At 47.9% G+C, this 19134-nt stretch overlaps 1 protein-coding gene across 3 annotated transcripts in view; it reads left to right on the plus strand.

Annotated features, from left to right (window-relative positions):
• Nucleotides 1–19134, plus strand: part of rnls (renalase, FAD-dependent amine oxidase) — a 200317-nt gene that overhangs the window by 119647 nt on the left and 61536 nt on the right. The gene's annotated exons all lie outside the window — the stretch shown is intronic.

The raw sequence follows: 19134 nt of genomic DNA on the forward strand, positions 1-19134 counted from the left end.
GTCAGGTTGCTGTGACAGGATAGCGTTAGGTGGCTGTGACAGGTACAAGCGTTAGGTAGCTGTGACACGGACAGCATTGGGAAGCTGAGACAGCGATAGCGTTAGGTAGCTGTGACAGGGACAGCATTCAGTAGCTGTGACAGGGATGGTGTTAGGTAGCTGTGACAGCGACAGGGTTAGGTAGCTGTGACAGGGATAGCGTTAGGTAGCTGTGACAGGCACAGCGTTCGGTAGCTGTGACAGGGATAATGTTAGGGAGCTGTAACTGGGACAGCGTTAGGTAGCAGTGACAGGGGTAGTGTTAGGTAGCTGTCACAGGTATAATGTTAGGTAGCTGTGACAGCGACAGCATTACGTAGCTGTGACAGGGATAGTGTTGAATAGCTGTGACAGGGACAGCATTGGGTAGCTGTGACAGGGATAGTGTTAGGTAGCTGTCACAGGTATAATGTTAGGTAGCTGTGACAGGGACGGCGTTAGGTAGCTGTGACAGGGACGGCGTTAGGTAGCTGTGACAGGGATAGTGTTAGGTAGCCGTGACAGGGTCAGCATTGGGTAGCTGTGACAAGGACAGCATTAGGTAGCAGTGACAGGTGTAGCGTTAGGTAGCTGTGACAGGGATAGTGTTAGGTACCTTTGACGGGGATAGTGTTAGGTAGCTACGACAGGGATAGCGTTGAGTAGCTGTGACAGGATCAGCGTTAGGGAGCTGAGACTGCGACAGCATTGGGTAGCTGTGACAGCGATAGCATTTGGTAGCTGTGAGAGGGACAGCGTTACGTAGCTGTGTTAGGTAGCTGTGACAGGGATAATGTTCGGTAGCTGGGACAGGGAAAGCATTAGGTAGCTGTGACAGGGACAGCGTTAGGTAGCTGACACAGGGATAGTGTTGAGTAGCTGTGACAGGGATAGTGTTAGGTAGTTGTGACAGGGACAGCATCAGGTAGCTGTGACAGGGATAGTGTTAGGTAACTGTCACAGGGATAGTGTTAGGTAACTGTCACAGGGATAGTGTTAGGGAGCTGTAACTGGGACAGCGTTAGGTAGCAGTGACAGGGGTAGTGTTAGGTCGCTGCCACAGGTATAATGTTAGGTAGCTGTGACAGGGACAGCGTTAGGTAGCTATGACAGGGATAGTGTTAGGTACCTATGACAGGGACAGTTTTAGGTAACTGTGACAGGGATTGCATCAGGTAGCTGTGACAGGGATAGCGTTAGGTGGCTGTGACAGGGACAGCGTTAGGTAGCTATGACAGGGATAGTGTTAGGTACCTATGACAGGGACAGTTTTAGGTAACTGTGACAGGGATTGCATCAGGTAGCTGTGACAGGGATAGCGTTAGGTAGCTGTGACAGGGACAGCGTTAGGTAGCAGTGACAGGGATATCGTTCGGTTGCTGTGACAGGGACAGCATTAGGTAGCAGTGACAAGTGTAGCGTTAGGTAGCTGTGACAGGGATAGTGTTAGGTAGCTGTGACAGGGATAGTGTTAAGTACCTGTGACAGGGATAGTGTTAGGTACCTGTAACTGGGATAGTGTTAGGTAGCTACGACAGGGATAGCGTTGAGTAGCTATGACAGGATCAGCGTTAGGGAGCTGAGACTGCGACAGCATTGGGTAGCTGTGACAGGGACAGCGTTCGGTAGCTGTGACAGCGACAGCGTCAGGTTGCTGTGACAGGATAGCGTTCGGTAGCTGTAACAGGGATAGTGTTAGGTAGCTGTGACAGGGACAGTTTTAGGTAGCTGTGACAGGGATAATGTTCGGTAGCTGTGACAGGGACAGCATTAGGTAGCTGTGACAGGGATAATGTTCGGTCGCTGGGACAGGGAAAGCATTAGGTAGCTGTGACAGGGACAGCGTTAGGTAGCTGACACAGGGATAGTGTTGAGTAGCTGTGACAGGGACAGCGTTAGGTAGTTGTGACAGGGACAGCATCAGGTAGCTGTGACAGGGATAGCGTTAGGTAACTGTCACAGGGATAGTGTTAGGGAGCTGTAACTGGGACAGCGTTAGGTAGCAGTGACAGGGGTAGTGTTAGGTCGCTGCCACAGGTATAATGTTAGGTAGCTGTGACAGGGACGGCGTTAGGTAGCAGTGACAGGGGTAGTGTTAGGTAGCTGTGACAGGGACGGCGTTAGGTAGCAGTGACAGGGGTAGTGTTAGGTAGCTGTGACAGGGTAGCGTTAGGTAGCTGTGACACGGATAGTGTTAGGTAGCTGTCACAGGGATAGCGTTCGGTAGCTGTGACAGCGAGAGCGTTCGGTCGCTGTGACAGCGACAGCATTAGGTGGCTGTGACAGGGACAGCGTTGGGTAGCTGTGACAGGGATAATGTTAGGTAACTGTGACAGGGATAGCGTTAGGTACCTATGACAGGGACAGTTTTAGGTAACTGTGACAGGGATTGCATCAGGTAGCTGTGACAGGGATAGTGTTAGGTCGCTGTGACAGGGATAGTGTTACGTAGCTGTGACTGCGACAGAGTTAGGTAGGTGTGACAGCGACAGCCTTAGGTAGCTGTGGCAGGGACAGCATTGGTTAGCTGAGACGGGGATAGTGTTAGGTAGCCGTGACAGGGACAGCGTTAGGTAACTGTGACAGGGATGGTGTTAGATAGCTGTGACAGGGATAGCGTTGAGTAGCTGTGACAGGATCAGCGTTAGGTAGCTGTGACAGAAACAGCGTTAGCTGGCTGTGAAAGGGACAGCGTTAGGTAGCTGTGACAGGTACAAGCATTAGGTTGCTGTGACACGGACAGCATTGGGTAGGTGTGACAGGGATAGTGTTAGGTAACTGTGGCAGGGATAGTGTGAGGTAGCTGTGACAGGGACAGCGTTAGGTAGCTATGACAGGGATAGTGTTAGGTCGCTGTCACAGGGATAATATTAGGTAGCTGTGACAGGATAGCGTTCGGTAGCTGTGACAGGGACAGCATTAGGTAGCTGTGACAGGATAGTGTTAGGTAGCTGTGACAGGGATAGTGTTAGGTAGCTATGACCGGGACAGTGTTTGGTAACTGTGGCAGGGACAGCCTTAGGTAGCTGTGACAGCGACAGCGTTAGGTAGCTGTGACAGGGATAGTGTTGAGTAGCTGTGACAGGGACAGCATTGGGTAGCTGTGACGGGGATAGCGTTAGGTAGCTGTGACAGGGACGGCGTTAGGTAGCTGTCACAGGTATAATGTTAGGTAGCTGTGACAGGGATAGTGTTAGGTAGCTGTCACAGGTATAATGTTAGGTAGCTGTGACAGGGATAGTGTTAGGTAGCTGTCACAGGTATAATGTTAGGTAGCTGTGACAGCGACAGCGTTAGGTAGCAGTGACAGGGATAGTGTTAGGTAGCTGTGACGGGGATAGCGTTAGGTAGCTGTGACACGGATAGTGTTAGGTAGCTGTCACAGGGATAGCGTTAGGTAGCTGTGACAGCGAGAGCGTTCGGTCGCTGTGACAGCGACAGCGTTAGGTGGTTGTGACAGGGACAGCATTGGGTAGCTGTGACAGGGATAATGTTAGGGAGCTGTCACAAGGATAATGTTAGGTAGCTGTTAGGTAGCTGTTAGGTAGCTGTTAGGTAGCTGTTAGGTAGCTGTTAGGTAGCTGTTAGGTAGCTGTGACAGGGGTAGCGTTAGGTACCTATGACAGGGACAGTTTTAGGTAACTGTGACAGTGATAGTGTTAGGTAGCTGTGACAGGGTCAGCGTTAGGTAGCTGTGACAGGGATAATGTTAGGTAGCTGTGACAGGGATAGTGTTAGGTACCTGTGACAGGGATAGTGTTAGGTACCTGTGACAATGATAGTGTTAGGTACCTGTGACAGGGATAGTGTTAGGTAGCTATGACAGGGATAGCGTTGAGTAGCTATGACAGGATCAGCGTTAGGGAGCTGAGACTGGGACAGCATTGGGTAGCTGTGACAGGGACAGCGTTCGGTAGCTGTGACAGGGATAGTGTTGGGTAGCTGTGACAGGGACAGCATTTGGTAACTGTGACGGGGACAGCATTAGGTAGCTGTGACAGAGATAGCGTTAGGTAGCTGTGACAGGGACAGCATTTGGTAGCTGTGAGAGGGACAGCGTTACGTAGCTGTGTTAGGTAGCTGTGACAGGGATAATGTTCAGTAGCTGGGACAGGGAAAGCATTAGGTAGCTGACACAGGGATAGTGTTGAGTAGCTGTGACAGGGACAGCGTTAGGTAGTTGTGACAGGGACAGCATCAGGTAGCTGTGACAGAGACAGCGTCAGTTAGCTGTGACAGGATAGCGTTAGGTAGCTGTCACAGGGATAAGGTTAGGTAGCTGTGACAGGGACAGCATTGGGTAGCGATGACAGGGATCGCATTAGGTAGCTGTGACAGGGATAGTGTTGAGTAGCTGTGACAGCGATAGCATTTGGTAGCTGTGAGAGGGACAGCGTTACGTAGCTGTGTTAGGTAGCTGTGACAGGGATAATGTTCGGTAGCTGGGACAGGGAAAGCATTAGGTAGCTGTGAGAGGGACAGCGTTACGTAGCTGTGTTAGGTAGCTGTCACAGGGATAAGGTTAGGTAGCTGTGACAGGGACAGCATTGGGTAGCGATGACAGGGATCGCATTAGGAAGCTGTGACAGGGATAGTGTTGAGTAGCTGTGACAGGGTCAGCGTTAGGGTACTGTGAGAGGGACAGCGTTACGTAGCTGTGTTAGGTAGCTGTGACAGGGATAATGTTCGGTAGCTGGGACAGGGAAAGCATTAGGTAGCTGTGACAGGGACAGCGTTAGGTAGCTGTGACAGGGACAGCGTTAGGTAGCTGACACAGGGATAGTGTTGAGTAGCTGTGACAGGGACAGCGTTAGGTAGTTGTGACAGGGACAGTATCAGGTAGCTGTGACAGGGATAGTGTTAGGTAACTGTCACAGGGATAATGTTAGGTAGCTGTGACAGGGACAGCATTGGGTAGCTGTGACAGGGAGAGTGCTACGTAGCTGTGACAGCGAGATAGTTAGGTAGTTGTGACAGCGACAGTGTTAGGTAGCTGTGACAGGGATAGCGTTAGGTCGCTGTGACAGGGATAGTGTTGAGTAGCTCTGACAGGGACAACATTCGGTAGTTGTGATAGGGACAGCATCAGGTAGCTGTGACAGGGATAGTGTTAGGTAACTGTGACAGGATAGCGTTAGGTAGCTGTCACAGGGATAAGGTTAGGTAGCTGTGACAGGGACAGCATTGGGTAGCGATGACAGGGATCGCATTAGGTAGCTGTGACAGGGATAGTGTTGAGTAGCTGTGACAGGGTCAGCGTTAGGGAGCTGTGAGACGGACAGCGTTACGTAGCTGTGTTAGGTAGCTGTGACAGGGATAATGTTCGGTAGCTGGGACAGGGAAAGCATTAGGTAGCTGTGACAGGGACAGCGTTAGGTAGCTGTGACAGGGACAGCGTTAGGTAGCTGACACAGGGATAGTGTTGAGTAGCTGTGACAGGGACAGCGTTAGGTAGTTGTGACAGGGACAGTATCAGGTAGCTGTGACAGGGATAGTGTTAGGTAACTGTCACAGGGATAATGTTAGGTAGTTGTGACAGGGACAGCATCAGGTAGCTGTGACAGGGATAGTGTTAGGTAACTGTGACAGGGACAGCGTTAGGCAGCTGTGACAACGACAGCGTTAGGTAGCTGTGACAGGGATAGTGTTAGGTAGCTGTGACAGGGATAGTGTTAGGTAGCTATGACAGGGACAGTGTTTGGTAACTGTGGCAGGGACAGCCTTAGGTTGCTGTGACAGGGACAGCGTTAGGTAGCTGTGACAGAGACAGCGTTAGGTAGCTGTGACAGGGATAGTGTTAGGTAACTATGACAGGGACAGTGTTTGGTAACTGTGGCAGGGACAGCCTTAGGTTGCTGTGACAGGGACAGCGTTAGGTAGCTCTGACAGGGATAATGTTCGGTGGCTGTGACAGCGATAACGTTTGGTAGCTGTGACAGGGTCAGCGTTTGGTAGCTGTGACAGGGACGGCGTTAGGTAGCTGTGACAGGGATAATGTTAGGTCGCTGTAACTGGGACAGCGTTAGGTAGCTGTGACAGGGACGGCGTTAGGTAGCTGTGACAGGGATAGTGTTAGGTAGCTGTGACAGGGACGGCGTTAGGTAGCTGTGACAGGGATAGCGTTAGGTAGCTGTGACAGCGACAGTGTTAGGTAGCTGTGACAGGTATAATGTTAGGTAGCTGTGACAGCGACAGCGTTAGGTAGCAGTGACAGGGATAGTGTTGAGTAGCTGTGACAGGGACAGCATTGGGTCGCTGTGACGGGGATAGCGTTCGGTAGCTGTGACAGCGACAGCGTTAGGTAGCTGTGACAGGGATAGTGTTAGGTAGCTGTGACGGGGATAGCGTTAGGTAGCTGTGACAGCGACAGCGTTAGGTAGCAGTGACAGGGATAGTGTTAGGTAGCTGTGACGGGGATAGCGTTAGGTAGCTGTGACAGGGATAGTGTTAGGTAGCTGTGACAGCGACAGCGTTAGGTAGCTGTGACGGGGATAGCGTTAGGTAGCTGTGACGGGGATAGCGTTAGGTAGCTGTGACGGGGATAGTGTTAGGTAGCTGTGACGGGGATAGCGTTAGGTAGCTGTCACAGGTATAATGTTAGGTAGCTGTGACGGGGATAGCGTTAGGTAGCTGTGACGGGGATAGTGTTAGGTAGCTGTGACAGCGACAGCGTTAGGTAGCTGTGACACGGATAGTGTTAGGTAGCTGTCACAGTGATAGCGTTAGGTAGCTGTGACAGCGAGAGCGTTCGGTCGCTGTGACAGCGACAGCGTTAGGTGGTTGTGACAGGGACAGCGTTGGGTAGCTGTGACAGGGATAATGTTAGGGAGCTGTCACAAGGATAATGTTAGGTAACTGTGACAGGGATAGCGTCAGGTAGCTGTCACAGCGATAATGTTAGGTAGCTGTGACAGGGACAGCATTGGGTAGCTGTGACGGGGATAGCGTTAGGTCGCTGTGACAGGGATAGTGTTACGTAGCTGTGACTGCGAGAGAGTTAGGTAGGTGTGACAATGACAGCCTTAGGTAGCTGTGGCAGGGACAGCATTGGTTAGCTGAGACGGGGATAGTGTTAGGTAGCTGTGACAGAAACAGCGTTAGGTTGCTGTGACACGGACAGCATTGGGGAGGTGTGACAGGGATAGTGTTAGGTAGCTATGACAGGGACAGTGTTTGGTAACTGTGGCAGGGACAGCCTTAGGTTGCTGTGACAGGGACAGCGTTAGGTAGCTCTGACAGGGATAATGTTCGGTGGCTGTGACAGCGATAGCGTTTGGTAGCTGTGACAGGGACAGTGTTCGGTAACTGTGACAGGGACAGCGTTAGGTAGCTGTGACAGGTACAAGCATTAGGTTGCTGTGACACGGACAGCATTGGGGAGGTGTGACAGGGATAGTGTTAGGTAGCTATGACAGGGACAGTGTTCGGTAACTGTGGCAGGGACAGCGTTAGGTAGCTCTGACAGGGATAATGTTCGGCAGCTGTGACAGCGACAGCATTGGGTAGCTGTGACAGGGACAGCGTTAGGTGGCTGTGACAGGGATAGCGTTAGGTAGCTGTGACAGGGACAGCGTTCGGTAGCTGTGACAGGATAGCGTTAGGTAGCTGTGACAGGGACAGCGTTAGGTGGCTGTGACAGGGATAGCGTTAGGTAGCTGTGACAGGGACAGCGTTCGGTAGCTGTGACAGGATAGCGTTAGGTAGCTGTGACAGGGACAGCGTTCGGTAGCTGTGACAGGATAGCGTTAGGTAGCTGTCACAGGGATAGTGTTAGGTAGCTGTGACAGGGATAGTGTTAGGTACCTGTGACAGGGATAGTGTTGAGTAGCTATGACAGGGTCAGCGTTAGGGAGCTGAGACTGGGACAGCATTGAGTAGCTGTGACAGCGATAGCATTTGGTAGCTGTGAGAGGGACAGCGTTACGTAGCTGTGTTAGGTAGCTGTGACAGGGATAATGTTCGGTAGTTGGGACAGGGAAAGCATTAGGTAGCTGTGACAGGGACAGCGTTAGGTAGCTGACACAGGGATAGTGTTGAGTAGCTGTGACAGGGATAGCGTTAGGTAGTTGTGACAGGGACAGCATCAGGTAGCTGTGACAGGGATAGCGTTAGGTAGCTGTGACAGGATCGTGTTAGGTAACTGTCACAGGGATAATGTTAGGTAGCTGTGACAGGGACAGCATTGGGTAGTTGTGACGGGGATAGTGTTCGGTAGCTGTGACAGGGACAGCGTTAGGTAGCTGTGACAGGGATAATGTTAGGTAGCTGTGACAGGGACAGCGTTAGGTAGCTGTGACAGGGATAATGTTAGGTAGCTGTGACAGGGATAGTGTTAGATAGCTGTGACAGGGATAATGTTAGGTAGCTGTGACAGGGACAGCGTTAGGGAGCTGTGACAGAGACAGCGTTAGTTAGCTTTGACAGGGATAATGTTCGGTTGCTATGACAGGTATAGTGTTAGGTAACTGTGACATTGACAGCGTTAGGTAACTGTGACATTGACAGCGTTAGGTAACTGTGACATTGACAGCGTTAGGTACCTGTGACATTGACAGCGTTAGGTACCTGTGACAGGATCAGCGTTCAGGAGCTGTGACAGGGACAGCATTAGGTGGCTGTGACAGGGACAGCATTGCGTAGCTGTGACAGCGATAGCGTTCGGTAGCAGTGACAGGGACAGTGTTAGGTAGCTGTGACAGGATCAGCGTTCGGGAGCTGTGACAGGGACAGCATTGAGTAGCTGTGACAGGGATAGTGTTGAGTAGCTGTGACAGGGACAGCATTGGGTAGCTGTGACAGGGACAGCATTGGGTAGCTGTGACAGGGATAGTGTTAGCTAGCTGTCACAGGGATAGTGTTAGGTAGCTGTGACAGGATCAGCGTTCGGGAGCTGTGACAGGGACAGCATTGAGTAGCTGTGACAGGGATAGTGTTGAGTAGCTGTGACAGGGACAGCATTGGGTAGCTGTGACAGGGACAGCATTGGGTAGCTGTGACAGGGATAGTGTTAGCTAGCTGTCACAGGGATAGTGTTAGGTAGCTGTGACAGGATCAGCGTTCGGGAGCTGTGACAGGGACAGCATTGAGTAGCTGTGACAGGGATAGTGTTGAGTAGCTGTGACAGGGACAGCATTGGGTAGCTGTGACAGGGACAGCATTGGGTAGCTGTGACAGGGATAGTGTTAGCTAGCTGTCACAGGGATAGTGTTAGGTAGCTGTGACAGGGATAGTGTTAGGTAGCTGTGACGGGGATAGTGTTAGGTAGCTGTGACAGGGATCGTGTTAGGTAGCTGTGACAGGGATAGTCTTCGGTAGCTGTGACAGGGGCAGCATTAGGTAGCTGTGACAGGGACAGCATTGGGTAGCTGTGACAGGGATAGTGTTAGCTAGCTGTCACAGGGATAGTGTTAGGTAGCTGTGACAGGGATAGTGTTAGCTAGCTGTCACAGGGATAGTGTTAGGTAGCTGTGACAGGGATAGTGTTCGGTAGCTGTGACAGGGATAGTGTTAGGTAGCTGTGACAGGGATAGTGTTAGCTAGCTGTGACAGGGATAGTGTTAGGTACCTGTGACAGGGATAGTGTTAGCTAGCTGTGACAGGGATAGTGTTAGGTAGCTGTGACAGGGATAGTGTTAGGTAGCTGTGACAGGGATAGTGTTAGGTAGCTGTCACAGGGATAGTGTTAGGTAGCTGTGACAGGGATAGTGTTAGCTAGCTGTGTCAGGGATAGTGTTAGGTAGCTGTGACAGGGATAGTGTTAGCTAGCTGTGACAGGGATAGTGTTCGGTAGCTGTGACAGGGATAGTGTTAGGTAGCTGTGACAGGGATAGTGTTAGGTAGCTGTGACAGGGATAGTGTTCGGTAGCTGTGACAGGGATAGTGTTCGGTAGCTGTGACAGGGATAGTGTTAGGTAGCTGTGACAGGGATAGTGTTAGGTAGCTGTGACAGGGGCAGCATTGGGTCGCTGTGACAGGGGCAGCATTGGTGCTGTTAGTTTTATGCTAATTGAAATCAAGTTAACTGTTATTTTAAAGTTAATTTTCCATTCTCATTTTCACCGTGGAAATGGGCACGAAGAATAGTATCCAGGGAATCTCTGGTTGATTTGGAAGTTCTGGCTTTGGTGCCATTATCAAGAAATTAAAGAAGCTGTTTATCCTTCAGGATGATTTGGAGAATCTGCTTGGAGAACAGTTGTGCTTTGGAGAACTGTTTTTTAGCCTATTTTTTCAATGTTTGAATGAGCTGTGTGATGGGTGCAACACGAGAGGCCACTAGAATAAAGTTTGAGTTCTGATTGCTGACATATCAATGTCCTACCAGTCAGCTGTTAGTGACGTTCAGTGCTGGGACACATGTCCTCATTACATTGAACTATGTAACCAAACAGGTTTGCAACATTTTTATGGCACGGTGGCACAGTGGTTAGCACTGCTGCCTCACAGCGCCAGGGACCCAGGATTGATTCCCGGCTTGGGTCTGCACGTTCTCCCCGTGTCTGTGTGGGTTTCCTCCGGGTGCTCCGGTTTCTTCCCACAGTCTGAATGACATGCTGATGAGCTGCATTGGCCGTGCTAAATTCTCCTTCAGTGGACCCGAACAGGTGCCGGAATGTGGCGACTCGGGGATTTTCACAGTAGCTTCATTGCAATGTTTAATGTAAGCCTACTTGTGACACTAATAAATAAATTTAAAGCATAGGAGATGACCTTTCAACCCATTGTGTCTCTACTGGCTCTGTGCTGCATTAATCTAGAACCAGTCAGTTGATTCTATTCACAACACTACTCAGCAGCTGCATCTCATGCTCCTTTCCCACTGCCCTCCAATTTTAACAACACTGCTTTAGATAGCAGACAAGACGCCTGTTGGATTCAGGCGGACTACTTTTTTTATTTGCTGATGAATAGATGTGGTACTGAGGCTTCTTGCCTCGTTCTCATCAAGACATCTACAAGGATAAAGCAACAGTAAAGGGAATAACAATTTAGACCGCATGAGAAGAAATTGCTGATTATTTGGAACATGAACTCTGATTGGTTGAGATTTTGCCATGGCGAATGCAGCAGGAAACAGTTCACTTCAACTGTCAAGATTTTGTTTCAAATTCAAACCAGGCAGGTCAACGCAGATTGGTCAAAACCTTTGCCATGGCGAATGAACAAGAAAATAGCTGTCTCCCAAGCTTTTGTTCAGTTGAAAAAGTCACTGTGCTTGGCCATGCTCTTTATGTCTGCAAAGGACAGGGCCCTGTGTGTGAATATATGTAGCTTCTAGCATATGTAAGTGAGCGACACTGCAACTGCCTGGTTTGAATTTGAAACAAAGGTTTGGCTGTTCATAGTTCCCTGCTGCAATCTCCATGGCAACATCTCAACCAATCAGAGTCCACTTGCCAACCAATCAGCACTCTTTTCTCATGCAGTAGAAATTGTTGTTCCCTTTACTGTTGTTTTACCTTGTGTAGTTTTCCTGTTAAGTAGAAGTCAAAAACTTCAGTGGCATGTCTCTTTTTTCAGCAATACTCCAGTTCTGTACCACTAAATGACTACTTTTTTTATTCTTTCACAGGCTATGGGCATCACTGGCCATGCCAGCATTTATTGCCTATCCCCAATTGCCCTTGAGAAGGTGGTTCTCAGAGCGAGACTGCAGATAGTTGGGAACCTGTCTCGGGGGCAGGGAATTCATATGGTGTTCGTGGAAGTGGAAATGACTAGGGTTGGGAAGCATTTTCCGATCAGGGCCAGTGTGATCTCCTGGACTCGTTTTGATCGCCTCAGGGGGTCGGAGAGGAATTTCCCAGATTTGTTTTCCCCATATTGGCCCTGGGGTTTTCACTCTGGGTTTTCGCCTCTCCCTGGAGATCACATGGTCTGGAATGGGGGGGTGGGGGTGAGTTAATAGGTTGTGATGAACAAAGCATCGTAGCTGTGAGGGACAGCTCGGTGGATAGGATATTGGTATGTAGATAGGCTGGAAAATTGGGCGGGGATCCTGGATTCAGGATTCAATCCTGAACCGGGGAGCGGCGCAGGCTTGGAGGGCCGAAGGGCCTGTTCCTGTGCTGTATTGTTCTTTGTTCTTTGTGGTGGTGAGCCACCTTCATGAACCGCTGCATTCCATGTGGTGTAGGTACACCCACAGTGGTGTTAGGAAGGGAGTTCCAAGATTTTGACCCAGTGACAGTGAAGGAATGGTTATAAATTTCCAGGTCAAGATGGTGAGTGGTTTGGAGAAGAATTTCCAGCTGGTGGGGTGTCCCCATGCAACTACTGTCCTTGTCCTTCTAGGTGGTAGAGTTTGGAAGGTGCTGCCAAAGGAGCCTTCAGCAGTGCACCTTTTAGGTGGTATAAATTGATGCCACTGTGCGTTGGTCCAGTCCGTCACTCAAACCAGCCTCCCATCCATTGACTCTGTCTTTACTTCCTGCTGCCTCGGCAAAGCAGCCAGCATAATCAAGGATCCCACGCACTCCGAACATTCTCTCTTCCAGCTTCTTCCATTGGGAAAAAGATACAAAAGTCTAAGATCACATAGCAACCGATTCAAAAACAGCTGCTTCCCTGCTGCCATCAGACTTTTGAATGGACCTACCTCGCATTAGGTTGATCTTTCTCTATACCTTAGCTATGATTGTAACACTATATTTTGCATTCTCTCATTTCCTTCTCTATGAACGGTATGCTTTGTCTGTATAGCGTGCAAGAAACAATTTCACTGTATGTTGATACGTGTGACAATAATAAATCAAATCAAATCAAATGGTGGATGAGCAAGTAGATGTTGAAGTTAGTGGACGGGGTGCCAATCAAGCAGGCTGCTTTGTCCCCAGATGGTGTAAAGCTTCTTGAGTGTTGTTGGAGCTGCACTCATCCAAGCAAGTCGGGGGTATTCCATCACACTCCTGACTCATGCCTTGTAGATGGTGCTCGGACAGGAGGTGAGTTACTTGCTGCTGGATTCCTAGCCCCTGACCCTGCTTTGATAGCCACAGTGTTTATATGGCTAGTTCAGTTCATTTCTGGTCAATGATAACCCCCAGGATGTTGATAGTGGGGGATTCAGTGATGGTAATGCATTGACTATCAAGGGGTGATGGTTAGATTTTCTTTGGCTGCTGAGGGTCATTGCTGAGCAAAGATAACACTGCATTGTGGAAGTGGGAGGCCTCGCTGGTCCTTTCACAACCATTTTGTTCCTTCACAATGTTTTCTGTTGACTGCTTCTTCTGTGCTTTTCACCTTTAAGAGGTGCTGGTTGCCTTTAAGGAGCATCAGATGTTCCAGATGTTTCAGATTTCCACATGCCCAGCTTCCAAATAATAATCAGTGTTTTTGGATGCGATGAAATGTCTAATCTATCTTCTGATGCCACTGGAGCATCAAGATCACATTCAACGTATACAAGAATGTAATCGAAATGGCATGACAATGCAGTGCACTCCTTAAAGTGCCCGTGTTAAAAATAGGCAGGCACTCATATTGGCCATAAAGCGACAGCAATTAGCCCATTTGCATTAACATCATTTACCAAGTTTCTCCTATAGCTTCTTAAGTGGTCTATTTATTTTGGGCCAAAACAGCTGTGCTCACTCACTAGCGACAAGGGATCCCAGTCAGCTATTGGCATCGAATCAGTCAGATTCATCAAGGTCAGGATTGAAGCAATGGCCAGTCACTCCTCGCGTTGTGTTTCAAAGTTAGTGTATTTTCTTCCATATACTCGACACACGTACCCAACTCACCCAGGTGATGAAAAGCACCACTTAGTACAGATTCAAATCACTTCATTCCCAGGGGTTAGATGTCAGCTGCCTGTCAGGACAACACGTAGGATAAATTAGTAATGGAAACATTTTGTTGTATACCCTGTTGGAGCAGCCATCACATATAGTGGGCGTATCGTGTTTGCACAAACATGGCTTCGATCATTGGTATGAACTGGAATGAAAACAATCATATGTAAGCAATAATCCCTCAGTTCATGAAATAATTGCTTTTCAGAAACAGCGTAAATGTTGCTGTCATGAATCATGCTAAATTAAACTGATTGAATTATTGTCTTGTAACTCACTGATCTTACACATTGCATATTATATTTAGCTCTTTGAGCTAAACTACAAGACTCAGGGCGGCCAAACTCCCATCCATTGACTCTGTCTACACTTCCTGCTGTCTCAGAAAAGCAGCAGCATAATCAAGGACTCCACACACCCCGGACATACTCCCTCCCACCTTCTTCTGTTGGGAAAAAGATACAAAAGTCTGAGGTCACGTACCAACCGACTCAAAAACAGCTTCTTCCCTGCTGCTGTCAGACTTTTGAATGGACTTACCTCACTCTAAGTTGATCTTTCTCTGCACCCTAGCTATGACTGTAACACTACATTCTGCACTCTCTCCTTTCCTTCTCTATGAACGGTATGCTTTGTCTGTATAGCCCACAAGAAACAATACTTTTCACTGTACACTCATATATGTGACAATAATAAATCAAATCAAATCAAAGGGATTTTCTGGCCGCACTCGCCCCAAGACCGGAAAATCCTGCTCGAGGTCAACGGATCATTGCATAGTCCGTGTTCCACCCGCTACGATTCCCATGGTGGATAAGACGGGAAAGTTCTGCCCTCGAAGTCAATAATTCGGTGGCATTGTATTAGTGAAATAATTGCGGAATGATTTGCGATGACCGAGTCATCGGCTGCAGCTGCTCAGTAGAAGCAGGGTTGCTGTCGTTTTATGTTGGCATTTGAAAGAAAAACGGCAGCAAGTTGAGCCCCTGTGTAAGAGATGACCTTATTTGAAACGTACCTCACAGCTGATTAAAGTATGTTGTTATTCCATGATTTAGTCCTCCCATTTTTACGCAGGAATTAGTTTAAAATATCACGTTGTTGCGTGTAAAGCAATGCTAAGAATAATCTACATTCTGTTCTCCTTTGTAAGCCATTGGTTTCCAGGTTGCGATTTTGTTTTCTCTAATGCTGAGTTTCTGATCTTATTTTAAGGTTTGTTCTTGTTCCTGCTACCAGCAGATCTGTTGGTGTGGGTTGTTTTTTTTTCCATGATCAAGTAGGGTAGTAATTCGATGAGATACCCTCACCTATGTTTAATGCTTACTATCCTACTGTCAACAGTTTTTGGATTTGGACGCGTACTAATCTCGGCCAGCATTTCATTGCCGAGGGTTTGCAACATTTTGGAGATACAGGTCCGACGTTTATCCAAGAATTAATCTCCCTGCTCAGTATGAACGTAGAAGATCCCAAGGGGGATCTTTCAAAGGAGCATAGGGTCTTTTCCCAATGGTCGAGCCAACAGAAATCCCTCAACCATCACCTCAGCAACTGATCAATTGGCCAGTTATCCCACTGCTGTTTGGGGGACCTTGCTGAGCACAAATTGGCTGTCGTGTCTGCCAACAAAACACAGTGACTAAACTTCAGAAGTAATGAATTGGCTGAGAAGCAGTTTGGCACATCCTGAGGATGTGAATAACACTATATATTCTTTCTTGCAGCTTTCTTTTGGATTACTGAACATTATCACAGGGTGAAGTAGCCAACATCTGAGAAAAGCACGTTTTCTGGCCTGCAACCAATGCTTCATTTTGTCCAAGTTTGAAAAGGTTGCAGTTCATACCCCGAAAAAGAGAGGGGCAACCCTCGTCTTTCCCCCCTGTCCCTGACCCCCCCCCAACCCCCCCGTCCCTATCCGCCCATCCCTAATGTGAGATATTTCTGGGTTCACAATAGCCTTGTACAATTGATTTGATTTAATTTATTATTGTCACATGTATTAGTATACAGTGAAAAGTATTGTTTCTTGCGCGCTATACAGACAAAGCATACTGTACATAGAGATGGAAACGAGAGAGTGCAGAATGTAGTGTTACAGTCATAGCTAGCGTGTAGAGAAAGATCAACTAAATAAGAGGTCAGTCCATTCAAAGGTTTGACAGCAGCAGGGAAGAAGCTGTTCTTGAGTCGGTTGATGTTCGCACTCCAACCCCTATCCTCATAACACAGGAGGACATCTTGTATGCTGAGGCATTAGGATTGGTGGAGGGGTGGAATAGTGCAGAAATTATAACCGCAATATACTGTCCCTGTTTTAGACATTTAACAGAACAGAGTGGACTCCTTTATTCACTTCATCATTTTAAGCATAATGATATATGTATATTTGTATATGTTCATACAGTGTTTGAAGTGGCATCTAAAATATAAAATGTATGACTACATTTTAGCACAAAATGTTCTTTACCGGTCTGTAGTATTATTTTTTGCAAAATTCTGGTTGCCTCTTATCGAGCAAGTTTAGAGTCATAGAATTATAGAATGCTACAGTGCAGAAGGAGGCCATTCAGCCCATCGAGTCTGCACAATTCCACCCAGGCCCCATCCCCATAACTCCGCATTTACCCCAGCTAGTCCCCCTGACACTAAGAGGCAATTTAGCATGGTCAATCCACCTAACCCGCACATCTTTCGGACTGTGGGAGGAAACCCACGCAGACACGGGGAGAATGTGCAAACTCCACACAGACCATGACCCAAGCCGGGAATCAAACCCGGATCCCCGGCACTGTGAGGCAGCAGTGCTAACCACTGCACCACCGTGCTGCAGATGTCACTGATGTAAACACAGCATAGATGAGCGTGAGACAAATTGGCTGGAATTTTACTGTTCCGCCTGGCACGGGAATCGGAGCGGGCGAGGGGCGGACCTTGGAAAGGTCTGTTGACCTCGGGTGGTATTTTGCGGTTTCGGGACAAGCGAGGCCAAAAAAATCACATTGTCTTCAAATCGAAATATCATTCAGATACGAGCCAGGATTCAAAATCATCCAACCCTCCTCGAAACTCTCTTGCACAGTCCAACTACTGAACATTTTTCTGGACCTTGCTAAGAGAAACTCAACTTAATAAATTTAAAATCAAACACGTTAGGAACACAAAACAAAGTGGTGCTGGAAATCCAAAATAAAAATTGGAAATGCTGGGATCTCACAGCATCCCACACAGCATCAACGGAGAGAGAAACACAGTTAACATTTCAGGTCCAGTGGTCCTTGGTTCAAAGACCCAGAAGGTTAACCCTCCCTTCCTCTCTCTGGAGATGCAGATGTCACTCCGCTTCAGATAGGTACCTTTGCTACCTGCTGGAAATCAATGTTTGTTGATTAGCTATGCTAAATTGCTCCTTAGGGTCAGGGGGATTAGGAGGGTAAATACGTGGGGTTACGGGGATAGGGTCTGTGTGGGATTGTTGCAGGTGCAGGCTTGATGGGCCAAATGGCCTCCTTCTGTACTGTAGGGATTCTATGATTTATTATTTATAAAAGGCTTCTATGCTGACTTAGTCAATGTAATGTAGCCGATGATTTTACCAGTCACATCACCATTAAAGTTTTGCTGTCCAACCTTGTCCTGACTTCAAACCAAATTCTCTCACTTCCCAGCTTTAAGTGGATCTCCCACAGTATAATCAGACCACGGGGATGATTTCTTTTTAATTTGATGATAATTAAGTTCATCAGGTTGATGGATGTCAATGATGAGACAGGATAGTTTCCACTTTTTCCAAACATTAGTATTAAGCATGTTAGATGATGATTAACAGGATCAAATGTATGGAAAAACTCCATGAACACTCATAGAAATCATAGAAACCCTACAGCACAGAAAGAGGCCATTCGACCCATCGTGTCTGCACCGACCACAATCCCACCCAGGCCCTACCCCCATATCCCTACACATTTACCCACTAATCCCTCTAACCTACGCATCTCAGGACACTAAAGGCAATTTTTAGCATGGCCAATCAACTTAACCCGCACATCTTTGGACTGTGGGAGGAAACTGGAGCACCCGGAGGAAACCCACGCAGACACGAGGAGAATGTGCAAACTCCACACAGATAGTGACCCAAGCCGGGAATCGAACCCAGGTCCCTGGAGCTGTGAAGCAGCAGTGCTAACCACTGCGCTACCGTGCCGCCCAGACTCTGAAAAGATCCCTTTCCGACACCAATTTGGTGTTTCTATCTCTTACGACAGCGCTTCTAATGTTTTTTCTAAGGAACGTCACCAATTTATTGCCAAATTAGGAGTGGTCTTATTAAATTGGTCTTTGCCCACTTTGCAATTGGATGGGACTGATCAAAGTTAATCCACGAATGCTTGAGAGAGGACACTGGCCTGACCCTGGAGATACACGGATGGTGTTGTACTGAGTCTAACCAACCTGGAAGGTTTCACGCTCAATCTGTGTTATAGAGAGTTACTTTCCCCTGAGCCTCTCATGTCAGATATTGGATTATGAAAAATATGGTACCATAGGTTGTGTCATTGATTGAAAACAGGCCTCCAATCACCCTGAAAGTTATAGAATTTCATTTTCATCCATTGTAGTTGCCAATCAAACAACACTGAAACAGCAGCAGCAAATGGAACATACTCAGAACAAGCCAAACACACTTTTGTTCTGTTGTATATGTTAATGTACATCTGCGGTAATGGAAGAAATGACAGAGATCAGCTCAGCAGTACAATGTAGCTGTGTTGAACTGAGGCCACTATTGCTTAGCTAGCTATGATCAATCCTGTTTTAAGTGCTCATTATACATAGAGTCAGAGGTTTACAGCATGGAAACAGGCCTTCGGCCCAACTTGTCCATGCCGTCCAGTTTTCACCATTAAGCTAGTCCCAATTGCCCGCGTTTGGCCCATATCCCTCTATAACAATCTCACCCATGTAACTGTTTTAATTGTACTGATGGTTTTATGGATTTCAATTTCCCTGCCTTGTGGCACCTACAGAAACAAAAGATTTTACACTGGAAGCCTCCGACCTCCCCGGTGGTGGGGATTATCCGGTGCCACTGCAGTGAATGGAGTTTTGGCCGAGTGCCCAATTCTCCATTCTCGCTAGCAGTGGGCAGGGCAAACGGGATCGGAGAATCCCATCCCTAAAGTTTATTTTAGGACTAAGTGACTGTTGAGATCAGTTGTTTTTATCATAGATATTTGAGAACTCTGTGCAGAAGAGGGCCCTTAGATAAGGCACGGTAGCACAGTGGTTAGCACTGCTGCTTCACAGCTTGGGT

This window comes from Mustelus asterias, chromosome 11 (genome assembly GCF_964213995.1).
Source record: "Mustelus asterias chromosome 11, sMusAst1.hap1.1, whole genome shotgun sequence".
NCBI lineage: Eukaryota > Metazoa > Chordata > Chondrichthyes > Carcharhiniformes > Triakidae > Mustelus > Mustelus asterias.